The 27004-nt window shown below is 36.6% G+C and overlaps 1 protein-coding gene across 1 annotated transcript in view; it reads left to right on the top strand.

Annotated features, from left to right (window-relative positions):
• The first annotated feature begins 13085 nt into the window (after positions 1-13085).
• Positions 13086-27004, top strand: part of LOC139423686 (adhesion G protein-coupled receptor B1-like) — a 99828-nt gene continuing 85909 nt past the window's right edge. The window contains exon 1 of the mRNA XM_071175298.1: positions 13086-13150. The gene's annotated coding sequence lies outside the window, so the exon portion shown is untranslated. The remainder of the gene's footprint in view (positions 13151-27004) is intronic.

The following is a 27004-nucleotide window of genomic DNA, read 5'->3' as shown; positions in this document are numbered from 1 at the left end:
CCACTCTGGACCTGGTTCAACATGCCCTAACCTGCCCTAACCTGCCCAATAACACCACAACTACCACTCGAGACCTGGTCCAACCTGCCCTAACCTGCCCAACAACACCACAACTACCACTCTGGACCTGGTCCAACCTGCCCTAAGCTGCCCAACAACACCACAACTACCACTCTAGATCTGGACCAACCTGCCCAACATCCAAACAAAACCAGGACTCAGAACCACCACACCAGACTTTATCCAACAGTCCTCATATCCCCCCAACAAAACCAGGACCCAGAACCCCCACACCAGACCGGGTCCAATAACCTTCCCCACACACTCCAACAACACCAGTTCTACCAATCTAGAGCTGGACAAACCTACTCAAACATTCCCCAACAACACCAAAACTACGAGTCTGGACATGGGTTAGCCTCCACCACATCCCAACAAAACCAGGGCTCAGAACTACCACACTCTGGACCTGGGCCAGACTCCTCCAGACTAGCCTACAGAACCAGCCCAGTTCTGCTCAGAACACCATGGGTTGATCTGAATCAGGACTGAGTAAACATGAATCCTGATAATGCTATACAGTAAATCCGTTTTTATTATGGGAGATTACAGTCTAATGTGTGATTAGCAACAAATGACTAGGGTTTTTTATTGAGCCCTTCATAATCACAGTTTAGAAGATATAAATCAAATGCACTGTGCAATGACCATAATGACATGTCCAAACTGGTTTATAAAGTACATTGTTTAATTCAAATAGGAACATTCATTCATTAATGTGTTCAGTCATTCAGTCATTCATTCAGACAGTCATTCATTCTAGCAGAATCACCACAGTCAAACAGGCTCCCCAGAGTTCTTCAGATAACTGGAACTAAAAAGGTCAGCTCAAAACCAGACTTTAATGTTCTGTAATGGTATTATAATAGCATTATCCCCCTGAGCTGCTCAAATGATATGTTGCTGTTAGAGATCAGAGATAATGCCAATGTGGATTTAATACCCAAGAACAGATGAGGCCAATAACAGATGAGGCCACTATAGAACACTACAAAACATCTATAGAAACTGAAAACTAAATATAGATTGATAGATGGACAAATGTTGCTGGGTCCCCAAAAGGATTGGTTAAGTGGGGATTCTGTGTGTAAAGTTCTCCTACAGACTGTGTTTTTACTATGACATCCAACTGACATTTAGCTTTGGGCAGACCACAGGGCTATTTGGTCAGCTAGAATAAGTTATTTTAAGAGTCATGATTGCTGTCACCGTTTTTCCTCAATATAGGCTTACTGTGACGCCTGCTCCCGCTCCCTTATCCCTGGCGCTCGAGGGCGCCAGGCTACCCATATTTACACGCACCTGTCACCATCATTACGCGCAGCAGCGCTCATTGGACTCACTTGGACTCCTTCACGTGGTTGATTTCCCCTGTTTATCTGTCGGTTCCTCGGTGGTGTTCCCTGTGTCCGTCCAGACGCTGTTCCTGTTCTGTTTCATGTCCGTCCGTTATTAAACCTTCACTCCCTGTACCTGCTTCTCATCTCCTGCGTCGATCCTTTCACTTACATTATGTGCATGATTAAATAGGCATAACCTCCATTTACTATTAAAAAAAATAAGAATCATGGTATGGGAAGAAAACAATACTGGGATTTGCATAGATTTGCATTTGAAATAGCCTTATGTTAATTTGCATGTCATTACGTTATGATTCACTCATTATTCAGAATCTGTGTTGTATAGGTTTACAGAACACAACAGTCCGTTACTCCCTGCAGTCAAACCAAACCATTTGTATTAGTTCAGCTGCCACCGCAGCTACTTTCCCCACAAACGTATCCTGGTCATATCTGTCGACTTTGGCTCTAACTGTAGGTAATTCAAGCACAAAGAGCCCCTGAAAACGCTCTCTGAGCCAGTCTCAGTCTACTGTATTGTTGGAGTAGAGTTGGAGTTGGAGGTGAAGTGTGGCTCCAAAAATGGGCTGAAATTTCCCATTACGAGAGAGAGAGAGAGAGAGAGAGAGAGAGACCGAGAGAGAGAGAGAGAGAGGGGGGGGGGTGGATGAAGAGAAAGGCAGAGAGGGATGTCTGTCCATGCAATTTTTGTCTGTCTTAAATAGATTTGCATTTTAAATAGCCTGATGTCAATTTCATGTCATTACGTTATGATTCACCCATTATTCAGAATCTGTGTTGTATAGGTTTCCAGAACACGACAATCCGTTACTCCCTGCAGTCAAACCAAGCCATTATGAGATGTGTGTTTTTATGTAATTTTTATTAGTTCAGCTGCCACCGCAGCTGCTTTCCCCACAAACGTATCCTGGTCGTATCTGTCGACTTTGACTGTAACTGTAGATAATTAAAGCACAAAGAGCCCTGAAAACGCTCTCTCAGCCAGTCGTAAATGTCATTCACGATCGGGCTGCAGAAAGGCTTTGATTTTCCCTGAAATGTGATTGCTCTGAAAGGCACTGCTAAAAGAGTCTCGTTTGGCCAGACTGTGGTTGGCAAGCATTTTGGGAATGTATTTTGGGACATTGTCAACCTGAGGTTACTGAAACATACCTATCTTTAATCTGTGTGTAGGCCCATGTTCTGAATGTCTTGGTTATTTGGAATATATTCTCAGTCTGCTGTTGTATAGCTGGAGTAGAGTAGACTCTGAGCCTAGTGGTAGATGTTGGAGGTGAAGTGTTGATATTCCACATTTGCACCCTACTGTGGGCACATATCCCTTCTGTAGAAGGAGAGACAGTAGAGTGAGAGTGAGAGTGAGAGAGAGAGAGAGAGTGAGAGAGAGAGAGAGAGAGAGAGAGAGAGAGAGCGAGAGAAAGAGAGAGAGAGAGAGAGAGAGAGAGTGAGAGAGAGAGAGAGAGAGAGAGTGAGAGAGAGAGAGAGAGAGAGAGAGAGAGAGAGAGAGAGCGAGCGAGAGAGAGAGAGAGAGTGAGAGAGAGAGAGAGAGAGAGAGAGAGCGCGAGAGAGAGTGAGAGAAAAAAAGGGGATACTCTACCTAGTTAGTTGTACAACTGAATCCATTGAACTGATATGTGTCTTCTGTTTTCTTATTCTTCCTCACTGCTGAAACCTATTCAGGCTTCTGTAACTCTTAGTTACTGTAAAAGGCAATGCACACTAGCTTGCTGATCATTTTGGCTAACATATTTGTGTTACTAAAGCGGCAAACTTAAAATGTGTACTTTACACCGTACACTATCACAGGTTGTTGAGTGGTTTGCAGCGTTTTTTTTATGGTTGTTTACATGTTGCATTGATTTTGTCAAAGCCGTTTGAGAATGCTAGGACAGGGACTCATGTCCCTGAAAACATGATTTGGCAACATAGGTTTATTCATGTCTGGGATTCCTGAGTGGCACAGCTGTCTAAGACACTGCCTCTCAGTGCTTGAGGTTCAAATCCAGGCTGTATCACAACCAGACGCGATTGGGAGTCCCATAGGGTGGCGCACAATTGGCCCAGCGTCGTCTGGGTTTGGCCAGTGTAGGCCGTCATTGTAAATAAGAATTTGTTCTTAACTGACTTGCCTAGTTAAATAAAGGTAAAAAAATGTCTCAGCCATAGCCTACGACCCTGCATCTATTGGACATTATCTTGCCCCTGTGCCTACCTTCACCTCCCTTCCCCGTGAGACACAAAGGTACACTTTGACAGGTACATGACAGCCTTCGACATCTCTGTGTGCCTGGCAGATATCTCAGCTTGGATTTCGGACCTCAACCTCGACAAGACAGAGCTTTTTCCTTATGGGGAAGGCCTGCCGCTAAAAGACCTCTCCACCACCTCTCCACTCCACGGTGTTCCAGAGTACAAATAACCTTGTTGTGACACTGGACAACACCCTGTCATTCTCTACAAACATCAAAGCAGTGATTCTTGCAGGTTCATGCTCTACAACTTCCGTAGAGTACGACCCTACCTCACACAGGAAGTGCCGCAGCTCCTGATCCAGGCATTTGTCATCTCCCGTCTGGACTACCGGAACTCGCTGTTGGCTGGGCTCCCCGCTTGTGCCATCAAATCCCTGCAACATATCCAGAACGCTGCAGCCCACCTGGTGTTAAACTTTTCCAAGTTCTCCTATGTCACCCTGCTCCTCAGCACACTCCACTGGCTTCCAGTTGAAGCTCGCATCCATTACAAGACCATGGTACTTGCCTACGGAGCAGCAAGAGGACTTTCCCCTCCCTACCTTCAGGCTATGCTTCAGGTTATGCTCAAACCCTACAACCCAACCTGAGTACACCATTCTGCCACCTCTCATTTCTTAGCCCTTCCACCCCTATGGGAGGGCAGCTCCCACTCAGCCCAGTCCAAGCTCTTCTCTGTCTGGCACCCCAATGGTGGAACCAGCTTTCCCCTGAAGCTAGGACAGCTGATTCCCTGCACATTTTCAAAAACATCTGAAACCCTACCTCTTCAAAGAGTATCTTAAATAATCCCAAAGCACCCCCCCCCCCCCCCCCCCTAAAAAAAAAAGAAGCATTTTGTGAACTGGCACTTCACTCTTTTCCCTCTTGCTAGCTCTGACTTTGCTACTTTATTAAAGAAAAATGCACTTACTATTACGTAGTAGTTGTCCCACCTAGCTATCTTAAGATGAATGAACTAACTGTAAGTCACTCTGAATATGAGCATTGGCTACATGACAAAAAATAAACAATGTAAATGATGACAGAACCTCTTTTCAATAGCTATCATACAGGGGAATGTCAAACCAGTGGTAATTGTGCATTCATATAGGGACATGGGGTACATATGTTTAATGTGAATATAATAAGCATCCTGGTGTCAACAGAGCACTCTAGAAATATTGTTAATTAGATAAATAGCCTAAACTACCTGTAATTTACTGGATGGATGTAAGCTACTCGAACGGCAGATGGGTGTTATTGGACCAGAATGAATCTATTCAAAGCTTCCAATTCCCGCCCCCTTAAAACAGCGAACCTCCTATGCATAATAAAAAAAGTCCACCCACTTGGAGGCGCGCGGGGAGAGCCATGGGATGCCTCGAGAAATGGAATCTCCCATTTGAGCTACAAGTATTGGCTAGTCTATTTTGCAACCACTGATCGGGATATTAGACAATAATCTGCGCAAAATCTGGTTGGATACATATAGCCTACCCCTGAGTCACTTTCCGTCATTAGGCTACTCTTACCTAACGCAGCAGGTGTAAAGGCTACTCCGAACAGCTCCATCACGGAGCAACTAAATGTGCCATTTGGCAAGTGTAGGCTATAGCACGTGCAGCTTGACTAGTGCATTTGGAACTCAGATAGGGTGTGTGTGTGTGTTTTTATTACGCATGTACGCACTTGATATTGATGTGTAGACACTCAATTTATCTTCGATTCAGATTCAACTATAGTTGCATCACATTGGTTACTTTAGACAAGACACCTATAGCTTCGTAAGGAAATAATAATCGTTTGAAATGCCATGCGTAATTGCATCCAAGCATCTAAACAGTTGTTATTTAAGCTACATAACAGGATTTTACTAAATATATTGGCGAATTCCAATAAATGAAAACGGATCAAGAACTTAATCATGTCCTGAATAGATAATGCTTTGTAAAGAATATTTCGATAAATCTACAAAACACAGTTGATTAAGAAAGGCACACTCTTTCGACAAAAAAAACCCCATCACTCACCTCTCTCTTCTCTCTCTTGCGTTGTCTTGCATATTTCTCACCCCCAGCCCTCGTTGCTGTGGCTTATTCACTTCGGTGTGTCACCCACGCATTGCTCCGACTCCATCTCCAGAAGGGGGGAAGGGGGAGGGGGGCTGCTGGGTATATGCGTTTGTGACGAATCCCAGGGCTTCAAAGACTGAAACCAGGTCCAGCACCCGGACCGTAGACACACCGACAAGGACACTCCAAACTGGGATGAACGATGGATGCTGCCCAAACGCGCACACTGGAATCAAGACAACACACCAGGAGCTATCCTGATTTTACGCTTTATTAGACCTTCACTTCACCTGGCGCCTGTGTCGATCGAAGCAAGCGAAATTGGAGAATAACTTGATTACAAGGCTTCTACAATAAATTGGGATTTAAAAATATAGATTTTGAGAGCATCTCTTCAGAAACAGGAGGACCTTTGAATTTGGATCGAAATACTGTTAAAATCTACTTGGACTGGATTTGTATTCATTTTACTCATAGTAAACTTTGGAATAAAGCCGTTTTGAATTGCAGGTATTCACCGACTTGTTAATTTCATCAAAAATCTACATTAGGCTATAAATCGGCTACGCGCTCTTGAAATAATAAGTACAACGAACTTATTTTAATCAAGCTTGTGGAATTGTTGATTGTCTCTCGAAAGCATTGGAGCTTGGAACACGGAAGATATGCTTCAATGGAACTGTTCACTTTTTCAAGGTAAATATTAGTTTAATTTAATATATAGACACCTCAAAGTAACGAGTTATTGTTTCTTGCAACCGAATGTGCTATGTCAATAACATAGTGTTATATTAACCCGAAATGGGATCCTATGCTTCTCGCATTTTCCCTTGAGGCAATGTGTTTTTAAGAATGAAACATTTGTGTTTGATAACATATTTAGTGAATTTATTTCGCAATACCATGGTTTTAAGGTAATTCTCGTTGATGACAGACTCGCGGCAAAGCCGAGGCGCTGGTCGGCAGTTTCAGGCAGGCAAGGGAGAGAGAAAATATCCGTCACTCATCACATCAACTTCTTCTGAACCCACTGGGCATTGCTCTTCCTTCCGTTCTGGTCCCTCTCAATTCGATTACTATAAACTGTACAGCTTTGGAAATTGAGAATAGGGCCAGATGAATTCGCTCCGAGTAGCTTTTAGTGATCCCGTTGTGGATTTATGCAGTATCAACATGTCAAACAGACGCGCTCAGGGAATCACAGCGCGCCCAACTCCTAGCGCCCTCGCGGCGGCGGCGGGCTCTAGTAGGCTAGTCGCTGTCCAAGGTACCTATCCACTATCTCCGAAAGACTGGATAGCAAAGTCACCACAACGAATATCTACTGTGATTTCTTGAGTTTTACCAAACCCTGGTATTTGTTTTTGATCAAATCAAATGGACCTTTCCGGGATACAAATATGGCAAATGTTTTATATGATTTTTGAGATGCGTTTGTTGTGCATATTGATTGTTTCTCTAGATTTCTGTTATTATCTGCCTTGTTTGTCTAGGGAAGGAATACCTCGAGGGCTTTTTTTCCCTTCTACCCGCGTTCCCTTGTCTCTGCGTTTGGAAGTAGCTGCATATCGATAGACATGTAGCTCTCCATGTCGTGAAAAATGCATTCTTTGACAACTCTACTCCACTTTTAAACTCTAAAATGTTTTTATTTACTCACATGTTCAATAGTGCTTACTTAGTAGCACATTATTTATTATAACAATATAGGCTATCCTATCCCTGTATGCAGAATAAAATAACTTGCTCATGTTTTCCGTTATTGTTATTCAGCTTGTGTTGGTTTATGTGGCCATAACTTATAGCGACGTGGCTTGCAGTCAAAATGTGATACATTGTGATTCTACATGTTGGTAACGCAGTCATGCTCTCTCTGCTTTGCGGATCAGTAGTCACTGAACACTTTGGGGCGAGCGTGTGATGTGCAACTGAAGCTTCTGTATCAATACAGTGTTTCCCCTAGTCCTAAATAGCACTAATGGCCGGTATAAATAATACAACAATATGCTCCCCTATAGGGAAATACGTAGGATGATTTTAATATTTTCACCTAACCGCTTCTGGTGAAACTGCCCCCTATTTCCACCCCCTTGACTCACGTGAACGCTAAATGTCTCCGAACCAAGTCTCCCTCCCCTTGTGTAAGGCTAAATGAAGCGTTAACAGCAGAGTGATCGAAAAGACAGAGACGGGGAGAAGACTATTTGCAGGAGCCTATTCGGTTCAATGCGCTCCGTGCTTTACTGAAAGGATGTCTCTTTAAGAACAGAGCGAGAAAGGCAATTGAAGTGTGTGTGTGTGTGTGTGTGTGTGTGTGTGTGTGTGTGTGTGTGTGTGTGTGTGTGTGTGTGTGTGTGTGTGTGTGTGAGTGTGTGTGTGTGTGTGTGTGTGTGTGTGTGTGTGTGTGTGTGTGTGTGTGTGTGTGTGTGTGTGTGTGTGTGTGTGTGTGTGTGTGTGTGTGTGTGTGTGTATATATGTGTGTGTGTGTGTATATGTGTGTGCGTGCGTGTGTGTTTGTGTGACATAAAATAGATCAGATCATAGGTTAAAGTGATTGAGACTGGGAACCTGAAAATATTTGCGCATGGATTTGGGGGTTATGGATACGAGTTAAACAGGAAGTTCCGTCTTCTTACCGTAGGGGGGAGTCTACAGACACTCAATCCACTCCGCGGGGAAATCGGGACTAGCGGAGCATTGCAGCGCCAGAAATTATTCCCGAGCACCGGGTGGGGTTTTTACGGGATCTCCTCGGTGAAACGGAGTGAGTTGTGTCTGTGTAAAGACGCGTGTAGCCTACCCCTGTTCCTCCCGTGTTTTAAATAGCAGTAAAGGTGTGAGATACTTCAACAGGAGAAGATCCACGATGCATGAAAGGCCCTGTTGAACAAAGCGTTCATATTTCATACACGTTCCTATTATTTTTCAGTTGTAACAACATGGATTAAATCTGTGGGCTAGTAGTCTTGTAATGACACATCTTGATGCATATCCTTGCCTCACCATTCACCATTCTCTACATTATTTTGGGACTACCACACCACTTTCAAGGACTTCAGGGATATCAGATAGTGTCTGGTCAAAGGCCTGTAAGAGTAGGACTGGCCACACAGACCCTGCAGCCACTGATATTAGTCTACTATGAGTCTTTTAGAAGACACAGGGATTATAAATAGGCCTAGCCTCCACAGGAGCCTCCTGACTGGCAGGCAGGCAATCTTTGAGTCACGGACAGACCGGGCCGAGCAAGCACAGCACACAGGCCCTTTGAGAAGCAACCATGCATGTCTTTTAACCTAGAAGTCCTCCTTTGTTTTTGTATCTCGTATCCAAGCCGCATCTGCAAATACTATGGTCCCAACCTCTCCCTTCCCTTCTCCTCTTGTCACTCTCTTCTCCTCCCTCTCTTTTCCTCTCCTCCTCCCTCCATCACCCCTTAGCCTTACACAAACATGGTGTGTCTCAACCTCAGTGCCACCACACGCAACCTGAAATGGAAAACACACGGTGGGATAGAGACAAGAGAGGGAAGAAGAAACAGAGACATATGGATTGAAATAGAGGAGAGACATGAGGGGAAGAAAGAGAAAGAGAGAGATAAAAGGTGGATTAAAGGCAAGCGAGATAGCGAGGGCCCGTAGAGAGAGTGTTTTTGATGGAGACAGGCATACCCATTCTGCTCTCTTTGTCTGACACACACACACACACACACACACACACACACACACACACACACACACACACACACACACACACACACACACACACACACACATACACACACACACACACACACACATACACACACACACACACACAGAGATAGACACCCTAGAGAGAAACACAAATCTCCCTCCTCTTTAATGCTGGTGGTAATGGTTTAGTGACAGGACAGTGGAGAGTTCCATCGCCGCGAGCGTTTTAATCTTGGAGGTAACTGCCCAGATCATGCCTGTCCATTGGCTCGCCTAATTAGTGTCTACAATAGGGGCTAGGGTTGCTGGGTGATGAGGCCTAGCCAACATGCATCGTGAGGACGCAGGGCCAGGGAGGGGAACTCAGGGCGAGGCCAGGCAACAGTTACAAAGTCCACACGTCCACAAAGTCCAACGACTGACCAGACTGATCATCATCTGCACATGTATCACTCCAGTATTAATGCTAAATTGTAACTATTTTTGCCTCTATGGCCTATTTATTGCCTTCCTCCCTACTCTTCTACATTTGCACACACTACATAGATCCTTTTATTTGTATTTTATTTTGTGTTATTGACTGTACGTTTGTTTATGTGTAACTCTGTGTTGTTGTTTTTGTCGCACTGCTTTGCTTTATCTTGGCCAGGTCGCAGTTGTAAATGAGAACTTGTTCTCAACTGGCCAACCTGGTTAAATAAAGGTGAAAATAAAACTAATTAAAACGAGGCTCACTAACTCTGACTGTCAACACAACATCACACAGAGTGATGATATCCATCATTTGAAACATACATGATTGTTTGTGTTTTCATGTTTGAGCCTGTTGTGTGAAGCAGTCGTAAGGCTTTCTCATTAAACATTTACCCGTCTCTGACGCTAGCTCTCCATCACGCAAGGATAGAGTCTTCAGTTGGCACATCACTGGGCTTGTAGTGTGTTTTGGAGCAAATCATTCTATATATTGAAGCATTATGAGCTCAGAGGAAAAGAGAAGTAGCGTTGTTATAAACTGTATGCCAAGGAATGTTTTTGTTTTTTAATGGAGTGGATCTCACTTTCTCTTTCATGTTCTGCTACAGCTGATCAAACAGGCTCTGAACTGCATGGCTGTAAGACATGGTATTGAATTAGTAGGAGTTATTTTGCCTGCTATGTTTTTTACTTGGTGTTTAATGGGGGTGAGAAGGGAATGAGGTAGAGAGAAACACCCTCACACCTCTTATATATGTGTGTGTGTGTGTGTGTGTGTGTGTGTGTGTGTGTGTGTGTGTGTGTGTGTGTGTGTGTGTGTGTGTGTGTGTGTGTGTGTGTGTGTGTGTGTGTGTGTGTGTGTGTGTGTGCGTGTGTGTGTGTGTGTTTGTGTGTGTGTGTACCCATGCTGAATGTGCATATGTAATGAGTCCCTAAGACAGAATGTACACTTGAGCCATGCATCATTATATCCCTCCAATACAATGTGATGCTTTGTTAGAAAACCTTTTTCAGACTAAGTTTTAGACTACTGACAACAAGTTTGTGCATCTGTTAGGGGTTGCTGTGAGTGTGAGTCATTGTAATGTAAAATAAAATCAAGGTTAAAGTTGTAGCCTTGTTGCAACAGCCAGCAGGCATGTAGGCAGGAGTACAGGGTTTGAAGGAGAGAAATGACACAGAGACAGACACATGCATGCTCCCTCTCTCTCTCTCTCTCTCTCTCTCACACACACACACACACACACACACACACACACACACACACACACACATACTGTACACAGATGCTCTGGCATAGAAATCACAGATGGCTGTCTTTCTGCTTCCTCCACAGTTTTCTTTCAGAGGTTGTGACCTTCTGTTGGGGTAGAGAACAGCCCAGAATGTCACTTCTACTGGATAGGTTTTTTACATTCAGCTATCTGTATTTTAGCTTTATGTTGATGTGGACTGTTTAAGATACATTTTGAATGCAACTTTTTCACAAATTGTGGTTACACAGGATATGTGGCTACTGTGTCTACATTAGAGGTACATTTCAATTTTAATTTCTGTTTACAAATTGCAATTCTGTTTGTTCATATTGGTTGTTGTTTTTTTCTGAAAAATAAATATGAATTATTCTTACTAGCTTTCATTTTGTTTGAAAACCCCAATAATAAAAGACAGGCAATTGGAACCAATGATTTCTCCCCACTCTGTCTGTATACACCCTGATGAGAACAAGGCATGGTTGTGCTTTGATCTCGAGTCCCATAGATAATCATCTGTATCAGAGACCACATCTCAGTGAGTCTCCATTCAATCCCCTCTGATTCCTCTATGAGCTAGTTAGCCTAGCGTCAACACAGGAACTTATCAGAGTTACCTCTATTCTCCACTCTAATTGGTTGCCTGAGCAACATGGTATCATTCAAATCATTCAAATGCTGAAAGCTGTATCATTAGAAAAATGTCAAAATGCTGAAAGCTGCTGTACATAGGATCAAAGAATCTGTTTATATTTTTGGAAGTTGGCATCTAGTGTACTTCACTTTCATATAGCAGAGAATTCATTTGTTAGTGGAGGATTCATTTGATAGTGGACTTGAAAGTGAGTAGGGTTGCAAAATTCCTGTAACTTTCAATAAATTCCCTGGTTTTCCCCACATGGTTTATTTGAGCTTGTACACATTCACAGCTGACAGCTGAATTACAGTATAGAGACAAAAGGAAAGAAAAATAAGATTTTAGGGGGAAATAAAGAGTTGATATAGATAAAAATTGAATTAGCATACATGTCTGATTGTGTGACATAGTATGTTATGAAGTTCTATGTCTTAATATTGATATTTATAATATATACAGAATATGCTATTTCTTGATAGGGCTGTCCTGGAGGTTGGGTGCTGTTTTTGTATGTTGCGTGTCATTTGGGCATCATACACTCTACATTAGTGAGGGGCACTGACAGCCACATGCATTGTCTTTGACCTTATTCTCTGTAGATCTTCTATATTCTATCCTGACAAAATATACAGTTTCAGTTTCAATGGACACAGTACTTTATCGATCCCCATAGTGGGAATCTGTTTGTTAATTTAATGTTGTCAATACGTAAGGCGCTGCTCTGCATGGTTTTACAGGCGACTGTTCTACGAAATGGGTATCATGCTGTGTAAATGTGCTTAGAAAACCCAATAATAAAAGACAGGCAATTGGAACCAATGATTTATCCCCACTCTGTCTGTATACACCCTGATGAGAACAAGGCATGGTTGTGCTTTGATCTCGAGTCCCATAGATAATCATCTGTATCAGAGACCACATCTCAGTGAGTCTCCATTCAATCCCCTCTGATTCCTCTATGAGCTAGTTAGCCTAGCGCCAACACAGGAACTTATCAGAGTTACCTCTATTCTCCACTCTAATTGGTTGCCTGAGCAACATGGTATCATTCAAATGCTGAAAGCTGTATCATTAGAAAAATGTCAAAATGCTGAAAGCTGCTGTACATAGGATCAAATAATCTGTTTATCTTTTTGGAAGTTGACATGGAGTCTACCTCACTTTCCTATAGCGGATGGTTGAAAGTGAGTATGGTTGCAAAATTCCTGGAACCGTCATTAAATCCTCTGGTTTTTTTCTTCAGAAATCCCAGATGGAGGTTTCCCGGTATGAGGAGGGAATAACCAGGAAGTCCGAAGTCCTCCGACCAGGATCTCTAGGAAACAGAATTTTTTGAAAGTTCCAGGAATTTTTTAACCCTAAAAGTGAGTGTTATTATAGGCTGCTGGGGTTTTAATCTTGTCCATATTGGAATTCTAACACTGAGTGGTAGCACTCAGAATCACACTTAATTCCACATGTTGCAACAGAAAAGAGAAGATAAGGATGTAGTAAGGTTTATTTGAGCTTGTACACATTCACAGCTGAAAGCTGAATTACAGTACCCACTCAAAAGGAAATAAAAAAAATAAGATTTTAGGGGGAAACAAAGAGTTGATAAAGATACAAATTGAATTAGCATAAATGTCTGATCGTGTGACATAGTATGTTATGATGCTCCATGTCTGAATACTGATGTAAATAAGGTATTTCCATGTTTTACTTGTAAAACTTTGGCAAAAAAAAAAAAAAAATTTTTTCGCTTTGTCATTATGGGGTAATGTGTGTAGAGCGATGAGGGGAAACCTTTATTTAATACATTTTAGAATGAGGCTGTAACGTAACAAAATGTGGAAAAAGTCAAGGCGTCTGAATACTTTCCAAATGCACTGATTTAATATATATGTATGTATGTGTGTGTGTGTGTGTGTGTGTGTGTGTGTGTGTGTGTGTGTGTGTGTGTGTGTGTGTGTGTGTGTGTGTGTGTGTGTGTGTGTGTGTGTGTGTGGCTGTCAGTGCCCCTTTGACCGTATTCTCTGTAGATCTTCTATATTCTATCCTGACAAAATATACAGTATCAGTTTCAATGGACACAGTACTTTATAGATCCCCATAGTGGGAATCTGTTTGTTAATTTAATGTTGTCAATACGTAAGGTTAATGTTGTCAATACGTAAGGCGCTGCTCTGCATGGTTTTACAGGCGACTGTTCTACGAGATGGGTAACATGCTGTGTAAATATGCTGTGCTTAGAAAAATCAGATGCTTAGCTGCTACTGTTGCGTCTGGTCTGTATAATCTAGAGTATGCACTGTTGGATAATCACAGCCGGGTTTTTCTTTTCCTTCTACATGTGTTTATGCAAGTTTATGCAGGCAACATTGAAAGTCCTGCAGTAATCTCCCTATAATCATAGACCCATGCATCTCCCATCCCCACTCTCCTATTCTAGAGTTTCCGAACAGATGTTAGCTAGCGCTCAGCTGCGGAAGGATTGTCATTATCATAAAAAAAGGCATAAAAAGCAGTCCCAACCAAACGGCCATATCGGATCCAGAGTACATCTGTTAGTCATTTGTCTTCCAGTAGTTAATATGTTTACTACATACTGCGTTTATCTTCCAGTAGTTAATATGTTTACTACATACTGCATTTGTCTTCCATTAGTTAATATTACTACACACTGCATTTGTCTTCCATTAGTTAAAATTACTACACACTGCATTTGTCTTCCAGTAGTTAATATGTTTACAACATACTGCATTTGTCTTCCATTAGTTAATATGTTTACTACATACTGCATTTGTCTTCCATTAGTTAATATTACTACATACTGCGTTTGTCTTCCAGTAGTTAATATGTTTACTACATACTGCATTTGTCTTCCATTAGTTAATATTACTACACACTGCATTTGTCTTCCATTAGTTAATATTACTACATGCTGCATTTGTCTTCCATTAGTTAATATTACTACATACTGCGTTTGTCTTCCAGTAGTTAATATGTTTACTACATACTGCATTTGTCTTCCATTAGTTAATATGTTTACTACATACTGCATTTGTCTTCCATTAGTTAATATGTTTTCTACATACTGCATTTGTCTTCCATTAGTTAATATTACTACATACTGCATTTGTCTTCCATTAGTTAATATTACTACATACTGCATTTGTCTTCCATTAGTTAATATGTTTACTACATACTGCGTTTGTCTTCCATTAGTTAATATGTTTACTACATACTGCGTTTGTCTTCCATCAGTTAATATGTTTACTACATACTGCGTTTGTCTTCCATTATTTAATATGTTTACTATATACTGCATTTGTCTTCCATTAGTTAATATTACTACATACTGCGTTTGTCTTCAATTAGTTAATCTGTTTACTACATACTGCATTTGTCTTCCATTAGTTAATATTACTACATACTGCATTTGTCTTCCATTAGTTAATATGTTTACTACATACTGCATTTGTCTTCCATTAGTTAATATGTTTACTACATACTGCGTTTGTCTTCCATTAGTTAATATGTTTACTACATACTGCGTTTGTCTTCCATTATTTAATATGTTTACTACATACTGCATTTGTCTTCCATTAGTTAATAGGTTTACTACATACTGCGTTTGTCTTCCATTAGTTAATATGTTTACTACATACTGCATTTGTCTTCCATTAGTTAATATTACTACATACTGCATTTGTCTTCCATTAGTTAATATGTTTACTACATACTGCATTTGTCTTCCATTAGTTAATATGTTTACTACATACTGCATTTGTCTTCCAGTAGTTAATATGTTTACTACATACTGCATTTGTCTTCCAGTAGTTAATATGTTTACTACATACTGCATTTGTCTTCCAGTAGTTAATATGTTTACTACATACTGCATTTGTCTTCCAGTAGTTAATAGGTTTACTACATACTGCATTTGTCTTCCATTAGCTAATATGTTTACTACATACTGCGTTTGTCTTCCATTATTTAATATGTTTACTACATACTGCATTTGTCTTCCAGTAGTTAATATGTTTACTACATACTGCATTTGTCTTCCATTAGTTAATATTACTACATACTGCGTTTGTCTTCCATTAGTTAATATGTTTACTACATACTGCATTTGTCTTCCAGTAGTTACAATGTTTACTACATACTGCATTTGTCTTCCAGTAGTTAATATGTTTACTACATACTGCATTTGTCTTCCAGTAGTTAATATGTTTACTACATACTGCGTTTATCTTCCAGTAGTTAATATGTTTACTACATACTGCGTTTGTCTTCCATTAGTTAATATGTTTACTACATACTGCATTTGTCTTCCATTAGTTAATATGTTTACTACATACTGCGTTTGTCTTCCATTAGTTAATATTACTACACACTGCATTTGTCTTCCATTAGTTAATATTACTACACACTGCATTTGTCTTCCAGTAGTTAATATGTTTACTACATACTGCGTTTGTCTTCCAGTAGTTAATATGTTTACTACATACTGCATTTGTCTTCCATTAGTTAATATGTTTACTACATACTGCATTTGTCTTCCATTAGTTAATATTACTACATACTGCGTTTGTCTTCCAGTAGTTAATATGTTTACTACATACTGCATTTGTCTTCCATTAGTTAATATGTTTACTACATACTGCATTTGTCTTCCATTAGTTAATATGTTTTCTACATACTGCATTTGTCTTCCATTAGTTAATATTACTACATACTGCATTTGTCTTCCATTAGTTAATATTACTACATACTGCATTTGTCTTCCATTAGTTAATATGTTTACTACATACTGCGTTTGTCTTCCATTAGTTAATATGTTTACTACATGCTGCGTTTGTCTTCCATTAGTTAATATGTTTACTACATACTGCGTTTGTCTTCCATTATTTAATATGTTTACTATATACTGCATTTGTCTTCCATTAGTTAATATTACTACATACTGCGTTTGTCTTCCATTAGTTAATATGTTTACTACATACTGCATTTGTCTTCCATTAGTTAATATGTTTACTACATACTGCGTTTGTCTTCCATTAGTTAATATGTTTACTACATACTGCGTTTGTCTTCCATTATTTAATATGTTTACTACATACTGCATTTGTCTTCCAGTAGTTAATATGTTTACTACATACTGCATTTGTCTTCCATTAGTTAATATTACTACATACTGCATTTGTCTTCCAGTAGTTAATATTACTACATACTGCATTTGTCTTCCATTAGTTAATATTACTACATACTGCGTTTGTCTTCCATTAGTTAATATGTTTACTACATACTGCATTTGTCTTCCATTAGTTAATATTACTACATACTGCGTTTGTCTTCCATTAGTTAATATGTTTACTACATACTGCATTTGTCTTCCAGTAGTTAATATGTTTACTACATACTGCATTTGTCTTCCAGTAGTTAATAGGTTTACTACATACTGCATTTGTCTTCCATTAGCTAATATGTTTACTACATACTGCGTTTGTCTTCCATTATTTAATATGTTTACTACATACTGCATTTGTCTTCCAGTAGTTAATATGTTTACTACATACTGCATTTGTCTTCCATTAGTTAATATTACTACATACTGCGTTTGTCTTCCATTAGTTAATATGTTTACTACATACTGCATTTGTCTTCCAGTAGTTAATGTGTTTACTACATACTGCATTTGTCTTCCAGTAGTTAATATGTTTACTACATACTGCATTTGTATTCCAGTAGTTAATATGTTTACTATATACTGCGTTTATCTTCCAGTAGTTAATATGTTTACTACATACTGCATTTGTCTTCCAGTAGTTAATATGTTTACTACATACTGCGTTTGTCTTCCATTAGTTAATATGTTTACTACATACTGCATTTGTCTTCCATTAGTTAATATGTTTACTACATACTGCGTTTGTCTTCCATTAGTTAATATTACTACATACTGCATTTGTCTTCCATTAGTTAATATGTTTACTACATACTGCGTTTGTCTTCCATTAATTAATATTACTACATACTGCATTTGTCTTCCATTAGTTATTATTACTGCACACTGCATTTGTCTTCCAGTAGTTAATATGTTTACTACATACTGCATTTGTCTTCCATTAGTTAATATGTTTACTACATACTGCATTTGTCTTCCATTAGTTAATATGTTTACTACATACTGCGTTTGTCTTCCATTAGTTAATATGTTTACTACATACTGTGTTTGTCTTTTATTAGTTAATATGTTTACTACATACTGCGTTTGTCTTCCATTATTTAATATGTTTACTACATACTGCATTTGTCTTCCATTAGTTAATATTACTACATACTGCGTTTGTCTTCCATTAGTTAATATGTTTACTACATACTGCATTTGTCTTCCATTAGTTAATATTACTACATACTGCATTTGTCTTCCATTAGTTAATATGTTTACTACATACTGCATTTGTCTTCCATTAGTTAATATGTTTACTACATACTGCGTTTGTCTTCCATTAGTTAATATGTTTACTACATACTGCGTTTGTCTTCCATTATTTAATATGTTTACTACATACTGCATTTGTCTTCCATTAGTTAATATTACTACATACTGCGTTTGTCTTCCATTAGTTAATATGTTTACTACATACTGCATTTGTCTTCCATTAGTTAATATTACTACATACTGCATTTGTCTTCCATTAGTTAATATGTTTACTACATACTTGATTTTGTCTTCCATTAGTTAATATGTTTACTACATACTGCATTTGTCTTCCAGTAGTTAATATGTTTACTACATACTGCATTTGTCTTCCAGTAGTTAATATGTTTACTACATACTGCATTTGTCTTCCAGTAGTTAATAGGTTTACTACATACTGCATTTGTCTTCCATTAGTTAATATTACTACATACTGCATTTGTCTTCCATTAGTTAATATGTTTACTACATACTTGATTTTGTCTTCCATTAGTTAATATGTTTACTACATACTGCATTTGTCTTCCAGTAGTTAATATGTTTACTACATACTGCATTTGTCTTCCAGTAGTTAATATGTTTACTACATACTGCATTTGTCTTCCAGTAGTTAATAGGTTTACTACATACTGCATTTGTCTTCCATTAGTTAATATGTTTACTACATACTGCATTTGTCTTCCATTAGTTAATATTACTACATACTGCATTTGTCTTCCATTAGTTAATATTACTACATACTGCATTTGTCTTCCATTAGTTAATATGTTTACTACATACTGCGTTTGTCTTCCATTAGTTAATATGTTTACTACATGCTGCGTTTGTCTTCCATTAGTTAATATGTTTACTACATACTGCGTTTGTCTTCCATTATTTAATATGTTTACTATATACTGCATTTGTCTTCCATTAGTTAATATTACTACATACTGCGTTTGTCTTCCATTAGTTAATATGTTTACTACATACTGCATTTGTCTTCCATTAGTTAATATGTTTACTACATACTGCGTTTGTCTTCCATTAGTTAATATGTTTACTACATACTGCGTTTGTCTTCCATTATTTAATATGTTTACTACATACTGCATTTGTCTTCCAGTAGTTAATATGTTTACTACATACTGCATTTGTCTTCCATTAGTTAATATTACTACATACTGCATTTGTCTTCCAGTAGTTAATATTACTACATACTGCATTTGTCTTCCATTAGTTAATATTACTACATACTGCGTTTGTCTTCCATTAGTTAATATGTTTACTACATACTGCATTTGTCTTCCATTAGTTAATATTACTACATACTGCGTTTGTCTTCCAGTAGTTAATATGTTTACTACATACTGCATTTGTCTTCCAGTAGTTAATATGTTTACTACATACTGCATTTGTCTTCCAGTAGTTAATAGGTTTACTACATACTGCATTTGTCTTCCATTAGCTAATATGTTTACTACATACTGCGTTTGTCTTCCATTATTTAATATGTTTACTACATACTGCATTTGTCTTCCAGTAGTTAATATGTTTACTACATACTGCATTTGTCTTCCATTAGTTAATATTACTACATACTGCGTTTGTCTTCCATTAGTTAATATGTTTACTACATACTGCATTTGTCTTCCAGTAGTTAATATGTTTACTACATACTGCATTTGTCTTCCAGTAGTTAATATGTTTACTACATACTGCATTTGTCTTCCAGTAGTTAATATGTTTACTACATACTGCGTTTATCTTCCAGTAGTTAATATGTTTACTACATACTGCATTTGTCTTCCAGTAGTTAATATGTTTACTACATACTGCGTTTGTCTTCCATTAGTTAATATGTTTACTACATACTGCATTTGTCTTCCATTAGTTAATATGTTTACTACATACTGCGTTTGTCTTCCATTAGTTAATATTACTACATACTGCATTTGTCTTCCATTAGTTAATATGTTTACTACATACTGCGTTTGTCTTCCATTAATTAATATTACTACATACTGCGTTTGTCTTCCATTAGTTAATATTACTACATACTGCGTTTGTCTTCCAGTAGTTAATATGTTTACTACATACTGCATTTGTCTTCCATTAGTTAATATGTTTACTACATACTGCATTTGTCTTCCATTAGTTAATATGTTTTCTACATACTGCATTTGTCTTCCATTAGTTAATATTACTACATACTGCATTTGTCTTCCATTACTTAATATTACTACATACTGCATTTGTCTTCCATTAGTTAATATGTTTACTACATACTGCGTTTGTCTTCCATTAGTTAATATGTTTACTACATGCTGCGTTTGTCTTCCATTTGTTAATATGTTTACTACATACTGCGTTTGTCTTCCATTATTTAATATGTTTACTATATACTGCATTTGTCTTCCATTAGTTAATATTACTACACACTGCATTTGTCTTCCAGTAGTTAAAATGTTTACTACATACTGCATTTGTCTTCCAGTAGTTAATATGTTTACTACATACTGCATTTGTCTTCCATTAGTTAATATGTTTACTACATACTGCGTTTGTCTTCCATTATTTAATATGTTTACTATATACTGCATTTGTCTTCCATTAGTTAATATTACTACATACTGCGTTTGTCTTCCATTAGTTAATATGTTTACTACATACTGCATTTGTCTTCCATTAGTTAATATGTTTACTACATACTGCGTTTGTCTTCCATTAGTTAATATGTTTACTACATACTGCGTTTGTCTTCCATTATTTAATATGTTTACTACATACTGCATTTGTCTTCCAGTAGTTAATATGTTTACTACATACTGCATTTGTCTTCCATTAGTTAATATTACTACATACTGCATTTGTCTTCCAGTAGTTAATATTACTACATACTGCATTTGTCTTCCATTAGTTAATATTACTACATACTGCGTTTGTCTTCCATTAGTTAATATGTTTACTACATACTGCATTTGTCTTCCATTAGTTAATATTACTACATACTGCGTTTGTCTTCCAGTAGTTAATATGTTTACTACATACTGCATTTGTCTTCCAGTAGTTAATATGTTTACTACATACTGCATTTGTCTTCCAGTAGTTAATAGGTTTACTACATACTGCATTTGTCTTCCATTAGCTAATATGTTTACTACATACTGCGTTTGTCTTCCATTATTTAATATGTTTACTACATACTGCATTTGTCTTCCAGTAGTTAATATGTTTACTACATACTGCATTTGTCTTCCATTAGTTAATATTACTACATACTGCGTTTGTCTTCCATTAGTTAATATGTTTACTACATACTGCATTTGTCTTCCAGTAGTTAATATGTTTACTACATACTGCATTTGTCTTCCAGTAGTTAATATGTTTACTACATACTGCATTTGTCTTCCAGTAGTTAATATGTTTACTACATACTGCGTTTATCTTCCAGTAGTTAATATGTTTACTACATACTGCATTTGTCTTCCAGTAGTTAATATGTTTACTACATACTGCGTTTGTCTTCCATTAGTTAATATGTTTACTACATACTGCATTTGTCTTCCATTAGTTAATATGTTTACTACATACTGCGTTTGTCTTCCATTAGTTAATATTACTACATACTGCATTTGTCTTCCATTAGTTAATATGTTTACTACATACTGCGTTTGTCTTCCATTAATTAATATTACTACATACTGCATTTGTCTTCCATTAGTTAATATTACTACACACTGCATTTGTCTTCCAGTAGTTAAAATGTTTACTACATACTGCATTTGTCTTCCAGTAGTTAATATGTTTACTACATACTGCATTTGTCTTCCATTAGTTAATATGTTTACTACATACTGCGTTTGTCTTCCATTAGTTAATATGTTTACTACATACTGTGTTTGTCTTCTATTAGTTAATATGTTTACTACATACTGCGTTTGTCTTCCATTATTTAATATGTTTACTACATACTGCATTTGTCTTCCATTAGTTAATATGTTTACTACATACTGCATTTGTCTTCCATTAGTTAATATTACTACATACTGCATTTGTCTTCCATTAGTTAATATGTTTACTACATACTGCATTTGTCTTCCATTAGTTAATATGTTTACTACATACTGCGTTTGTCTTCCATTAGTTAATATGTTTACTACATACTGCGTTTGTCTTCCATTATTTAATATGTTTACTACATACTGCATTTGTCTTCCATTAGTTAATATTACTACATACTGCGTTTGTCTTCCATTAGTTAATATGTTTACTACATACTGCATTTGTCTTCCATTAGTTAATATTACTACATACTGCATTTGTCTTCCATTAGTTAATATGTTTACTACATACTTGATTTTGTCTTCCATTAGTTAATATGTTTACTACATACTGCATTTGTCTTCCAGTAGTTAATATGTTTACTACATACTGCATTTGTCTTCCAGTAGTTAATATGTTTACTACATACTGCATTTGTCTTCCAGTAGTTAATAGGTTTACTACATACTGCATTTGTCTTCCATTAGTTAATATGTTTACTACATACTGCGTTTGTCTTCCATTATTTAATATGTTTACTACATACTGCATTTGTCTTCCAGTAGTTAATATGTTTACTACATACTGCATTTGTCTTCCATTAGTTAATATTACTACATACTGCGTTTGTCTTCCATTAGTTAATATGTTTACTACATACTGCATTTGTCTTCCAGTAGTTAATATGTTTACTACATACTGCATTTGTCTTCCAGTAGTTAATATGTTTACTACATACTGCATTTGTCTTCCAGTAGTTAATACGTTTACTACATACTGCATTTGTCTTCAACTAGTTAATATGTTTACTACATACTGCGTTTGTCTTCCAGTAGTTAATATGTTTACTACATACTGCATTTGTCTTCCAGTAGTTAATATGTTTACTACATACTGCATTTGTCTTCCATTAGTTAATATGTTTACAACATACTGCGTTTGTCTTCCATTAGTTAATATTACTACATACTGCGTTTGTCTTCCATTAGTTAATATGTTTACTACATACTGCATTTGTCTTCCATTAGTTAATATTACTAAATACTGCATTTGTCTTCCATTAGTTAATATGTTTACTACATACTGCATTTGTCTTCCATTAGTTCATATGTTTACTACATACTGCGTTTATCTTCCATTAGTTAATATGTTTACTACATACTGCGTTTGTCTTCCATTATTTAATATGTTTACTACATACTGCATGTGTCTTCCATTAGTTAATATGTTTACTACATACTGCATTTGTCTTCCATTAGTTAATATGTTTACTACATACTGCATTTGTCTTCCAGTAGTTAATATGTTTAATACATACTGCATTTGTCTTCCATTAGTTAATATTACTACACACTGCATTTGTCTTCCAGTAGTTAATATGTTTACTACATACTGCATTTGTCTTCCAGTAGTTAATATGTTTACTACATACTGCATTTGTCTTCCATTAGTTAATATTACTACATACAGCATTTGTCTTCCATTAGTTAATATTACTACATACTGCATTTGTCTTCCAGTAGTTAATATTACTACATACTGCATTTGTCTTCCATTAGTTAATATTACTACATACTGCGTTTGTCTTCCATTAGTTAATATGTTTACTACATACTGCATTTGTCTTCCATTAGTTAATATTACTACATACTGCGTTTGTCTTCCAGTAGTTAATATGTTTACTACATACTGCATTTGTCTTCCATTAGTTCATATGTTTACTACACACTGCATTTGTCTTCCAGTAGTTAATATGTTTACTACATACTGCATTTGTCTTCCAGTAGTTAATATGTTTACTACATACTGCATTTGTCTTCCATTAGTTAATATTACTACATACTGCATTTGTCTTCCATTAGTTAATATTACTACATACTGCATTTGTCTTCCAGTAGTTAATATTACTACATACTGCATTTGTCTTCCATTAGTTAATATTACTACATACTGCGTTTGTCTTCCATTAGTTAATATTACTACATACTGCGTTTGTCTTCCAGTAGTTAATATGTTTACTACATACTGCATTTGTCTTCCATTAGTTAATATGTTTACTACATACTGCATTTGTCTTCCATTAGTTAATATGTTTTCTACATACTGCATTTGTCTTCCATTAGTTAATATTACTACATACTGCATTTGTCTTCCATTAGTTAATATTACTACATACTGCATTTGTCTTCCATTAGTTAATATGTTTACTACATACTGCGTTTGTCTTCCATTAGTTAATATGTTTACTACATGCTGCGTTTGTCTTCCATTAGTTAATATGTTTACTACATACTGCGTTTGTCTTCCATTATTTAATATGTTTACTATATACTGCATTTGTCTTCCATTAGTTAATATTACTACATACTGCGTTTGTCTTCCATTAGTTAATATGTTTACTACATACTGCATTTGTCTTCCATTAGTTAATATGTTTACTACATACTGCATTTGTCTTCCATTAGTTAATATGTTTACTACATACTGCGTTTGTCTTCCATTAGTTAATATTACTACATACTGCGTTTGTCTTCCAGTAGTTAATATGTTTACTACATACTGCATTTGTCTTCCATTAGTTAATATTACTACACACTGCATTTGTCTTCCATTAGTTAATATTACTACACACTGCATTTGTCTTCCAGTAGTTAATATGTTTACTACATACTGCGTTTGTCTTCCAGTAGTTAATATGTTTTCTACATACTGCATTTGTCTTCCATTAGTTAATATTACTACGTACTGCATTTGTCTTCCATTAGTTAATATGTTTACTACATACTGCATTTGTCTTCCATTAGTTCATATGTTTACTACATACTGCGTTTATCTTCCACTAGTTAATATGTTTACTACATACTGCGTTTGTCTTCCATTAGTTAATATGTTTACTACATACTGCGTTTGTCTTCCATTATTTAATATGTTTACTACATACTGCATTTGTCTTCCATTAGTTAATATGTTTACTACATACTGTATTTGTCTTCCATTAGTTAATATGTTTACTACATACTGCATTTGTCTTCCAGTAGTTAATATGTTTACTACATACTGCATTTGTCTTCCATTAGTTAATATGTTTACTACATACTGCGTTTGTCTTCCATTATTTAATATGTTTACTACACACTGCATTTGTCTTCCAGTAGTTAATATGTTTACTACATACTGCATTTGTCTTCCAGTAGTTAATATGTTTACTACATACTGCATTTGTCTTCCATTAGTTAATATTACTACATACTGCATTTGTCTTCCAGTAGTTAATATTACTACATACTGCATTTGTCTTCCATTAGTTAATATTACTACATACTGCGTTTGTCTTCCATTAGTTAATATGTTTACTACATACTGCGTTTGTCTTCCATTAGTTAATATGTTTACTACATACTGCATTTGTCTTCCAGTAGTTAATATGTTTACTACATACTGCATTTGTCTTCCATTAGTTAATATTACTACATACTGCATTTGTCTTCCAGTAGTTAATATTACTACATACTGCATTTGTCTTCCATTAGTTAATATTACTACATACTGCGTTTGTCTTCAACTAGTTAATATGTTTACTACATACTGCGTTTGTCTTCCAGTAGTTAATATGTTTACTACATACTGCATTTGTCTTCCAGTAGTTAATATGTTTACTACATACTGCATTTGTCTTCCATTAGTTAATATGTTTACAACATACTGCGTTTGTCTTCCATTAGTTAATATTACTACATACTGCGTTTGTCTTCCATTAGTTAATATGTTTACTACATACTGCATTTGTCTTCCATTAGTTAATATTACTAAATACTGCATTTGTCTTCCATTAGTTAATATGTTTACTACATACTGCATTTGTCTTCCATTAGTTCATATGTTTACTACATACTGCGTTTATCTTCCATTAGTTAATATGTTTACTACATACTGCGTTTGTCTTCCATTATTTAATATGTTTACTACATACTGCATGTGTCTTCCATTAGTTAATATGTTTACTACATACTGCATTTGTCTTCCAGTAGTTAATATGTTTACTACATACTGCATTTGTCTTCCAGTAGTTAATATGTTTAATACATACTGCGTTTGTCTTCCATTAGTTAATATTACTACACACTGCATTTGTCTTCCAGTAGTTAATATGTTTACTACATACTGCATTTGTCTTCCAGTAGTTAATATGTTTACTACATACTGCATTTGTCTTCCATTAGTTAATATTACTACATACAGCATTTGTCTTCCATTAGTTAATATTACTACATACTGCATTTGTCTTCCAGTAGTTAATATTACTACATACTGCATTTGTCTTCCATTAGTTAATATTACTACATACTGCGTTTGTCTTCCATTAGTTAATATGTTTACTACATACTGCATTTGTCTTCCATTAGTTAATATTACTACATACTGCGTTTGTCTTCCAGTAGTTAATATGTTTACTACATACTGCATTTGTCTTCCATTAGTTCATATGTTTACTACACACTGCATTTGTCTTCCAGTAGTTAATATGTTTACTACATACTGCATTTGTCTTCCAGTAGTTAATATGTTTACTACATACTGCATTTGTCTTCCATTAGTTAATATTACTACATACTGCATTTGTCTTCCATTATTTAATATTACTACATACTGCATTTGTCTTCCAGTAGTTAATATTACTACATACTGCATTTGTCTTCCATTAGTTAATATTACTACATACTGCGTT

Source organism: Oncorhynchus clarkii, chromosome 2 (assembly GCF_045791955.1).
Source record: "Oncorhynchus clarkii lewisi isolate Uvic-CL-2024 chromosome 2, UVic_Ocla_1.0, whole genome shotgun sequence".
NCBI lineage: Eukaryota > Metazoa > Chordata > Actinopteri > Salmoniformes > Salmonidae > Oncorhynchus > Oncorhynchus clarkii.
Note: the sequence above shows the minus strand (reverse complement) of the source record. Positions and strands in the feature narration are given on the sequence as shown.